The sequence below is a fragment of the Montipora foliosa genome, chromosome 4 (genome assembly GCF_036669935.1).
Source record: "Montipora foliosa isolate CH-2021 chromosome 4, ASM3666993v2, whole genome shotgun sequence".
NCBI classification, from domain to species: Eukaryota; Metazoa; Cnidaria; class Anthozoa; order Scleractinia; family Acroporidae; genus Montipora; species Montipora foliosa.
The window spans coordinates 25877783-25880631 of record NC_090872.1 but is presented as its reverse complement, the minus strand read 5'-3'; the positions used below and the strand labels follow the sequence as shown (position 1 = coordinate 25880631).

The 2849-nt window shown below is 39.7% G+C and overlaps 1 protein-coding gene across 2 annotated transcripts in view; it reads right to left on the bottom strand.

The window, feature by feature from the left end:
* Positions 1-2603: 2603 nt before the first annotated feature.
* LOC137999134 (hemicentin-1-like) overlaps positions 2604-2849 on the bottom strand; it is a 6748-nt gene continuing 6502 nt past the window's right edge. For both annotated transcript variants that reach the window (XM_068844976.1, XM_068844977.1), the window contains exon 4: positions 2604-2849. This exon is cut by the window's right edge and continues 1687 nt beyond it. The gene's annotated coding sequence lies outside the window, so the exon portion shown is untranslated.

The following is a 2849-nucleotide window of genomic DNA, read 5'->3' as shown; positions in this document are numbered from 1 at the left end:
GTGTGCAATGAAACTAGTTTACACAGCTTAACTGGTTTTACTTAACCAAAATGTTTGCATGTCCTTACTCTGGCAGGTTACGGTAATTACTTTATCCCTATCAAAAGGTTCCTAGAGCTATTCCGTCTACCGTAGAATCGTGATATCAAACATGCCAGCTAGACCGTAATGATCATAGTCATTCCATGGCCTTGAGCTGTGACACAACAGGCTTTACCTCTGAGACAATATAAGACTAAAAAGCTATCGAACACCGTGCAAACAAAACCTACTGTGTTAAAGTTAGAAATAGCAATCATGATCCTTTTCTACAAGAAGTACCAAGTTTTATTTTCTACCACGAAACTGAAAGTAAGGACTTTAAGATCTACTACGGTGGCGGCGACGGAAACGTTACTTCAAAATGAAACTTTGCACAATCCAAAGTCTTTCGCGGTTATTTCATCTCCGAGTCGTTCACCTCGTACAGTGTGGGCGAAGTATCCGTAAAACTGGATTTATACGAGCGTGTGCAGAGTAAAAATATAAAATGAAAGATTCGCACTTGTACGCTCACGTTATTCCTTAAAACCTCGCATTTAGTGATTTCACGTTGTTGTTATGCAAAGTACGACAATAAAATGCGTGCTGCACATGCAACACGATTCTTTTTCCGCTTTTAACCAGTGATATTGTTTTGTGGCGTTGTCGGTTAAAGCAACGACAACGCCACCAAAGCAATCATGTTATTGGTTAAAAAAGGGAAAATAATCGCACTGCACGCGCGAAACGCGTTTCAGTGCATTTCGAGCTCACATTTGCTTTCGAGATCCCTCATCTTACGTTACTCTCGGCGATGTTTCTGTTCATCAAGTGTTCACTCCAAAATCCTTCCGTTTATGCAGATGAAAATCCCTCTTGGAATTCTAATGTTGAGTATTTAACAAATATAATTGCTTCTCCTATCGACACACTTAAACGTCTCCGCCCTTTTAATTTGTCCCTGCTGGAAATCACCTGCTTATTTTTAACGCCTTGGTCAGGCCATAGTATTCAATAAGAAGTGTTTGAAAGAAGCCCTTCAATTTTGTCAGCCCTGTAACTAAAACACTATTGCTCGAGACTGAGCGAGCTTCGAAAGTAACTAGATCTTCCACCGCATTTTCCCAAGCATGTTTGTCTTTATTTTAAATTTCGAATATGTAACCATGCACCATTGAGCCGGTAACACTTTTAAATCATTGAAAGTTGTAATATATAGTCTCCTACTGCACAATCATATTTTGACACCGAGTAGATGCCAAGTTGCAGATACCGGCTCAAGCGGAAAACTATCCCAAGATATCTCGGTAGCCAAGGGTATCATTGGAATATGTGTTCATTTATAATGGGCTGTCTCCAAGTGCGACTACATCGGTCAGTCCACCCTTGAAGGTATACGGAACCACGATATCAAATATCACTATTCTTGCTGCTGCTCGGCACCGGGTTCTGGTGTGAATAGACAATGTCGACGAAAACGTCACTTCAAATACTTATAACTTAGCACTATGATCATGAGTATTTCGTGATGATTCCACCTTATTCACGTTGAACAATACGGGCGTTTGGTACAAAAAATTCTTAAGTGATGACAAAAAACTAACTATATCGTGTCAAAAGCAATTGAAGAATTCAATTTTATACAGTAGGGCAAAAACAATTGTGACGTTTTATTTGCTTGTCATTTTCCGACTGAAAAGATCGGTTGTTTTATGAAAGCTGATCTATGTACACTGTGTCACCAGAAAGAGCTTTAGTGCAAAAACTCAGTGGAATTGGGGGGAAAAAAACAGTTTAAAAAAAGCAAAGCGTTGAAGTAGAAAAATCTCTCAAAATATAAACTTAGGGCAATTGTGAACACAAGAGGTACCAAATGCAAAAACAGGTGGAATTGAAGATTGGTGAAGCGCCCCCAAAATACAGCATTTCTTTTAAGAAATAAGCACTCTAAATATCCAAAATGCTCACAGAAGGAACACACGGACCTACGTATTCTTTGCTATCGTTTCCGGCATAATATTGAATGGGTGACAGTATCGTTTTGGTATGTGCGTAAACGGAAAAACATGAAAAGCTTTCCTTGACAAGCCCGACGACAGGAAATGAACTTCGCGTCGTCGATTGTTTCTTAAAATCGAATCGCCTCAGTCGCTTTGCAGTTCATGGGTGCAGCTTTTTCCTGAGCCGACTCTGACATCGCAATTAATATTAATACTCACGTATCCGTGCCGGCTGGTTAATTCAACATTGCGCACCGTTGGCATGGTTTGCTGTTCAATTTTGAGAGTTAGAAAAAACTCGGATTTACCTGTGTTACTCGAAAATGCCACCATACACTTAGTATGAAATTTAAAGGATTAACGGTTCCCTCGGTCGCTCTCTTTGACTGCAATGGGTTATAAAAGACATAAAGGTAGCAAAGGCCCCATTTAGTCGGGCCCGCTCTGTTTCTAGAATGCTATAGAACTTTCTAGAGTCAAGACCTGCAACTTTGTGTCTAATGAGGCATCAGAATTCTCGAACAGCTTGGTTCAGATTATTTGCCTACATTACCGATAGAATTTTAGAGAAGCGCACAACAATGTTAACAAATTTTGTCCATTTTTCTTTTTATCTCTGTGCTATCCCTGATTATGTCTTTCGTGGTAAAGAGAATTTTGGGGTAAACAAACAACAATCTTTATGCGGGCTACAACAAACGTGTTTCAATACATGTTAAGAAATGTTTCGTCTGCGCCGACTGACTTTCCCTGTATGTCCGAGAGAGGAGGCCAAATCAATCAATCTTATAACCCTGCTTCAGATCGCTGTAATTTATAGACCACTTT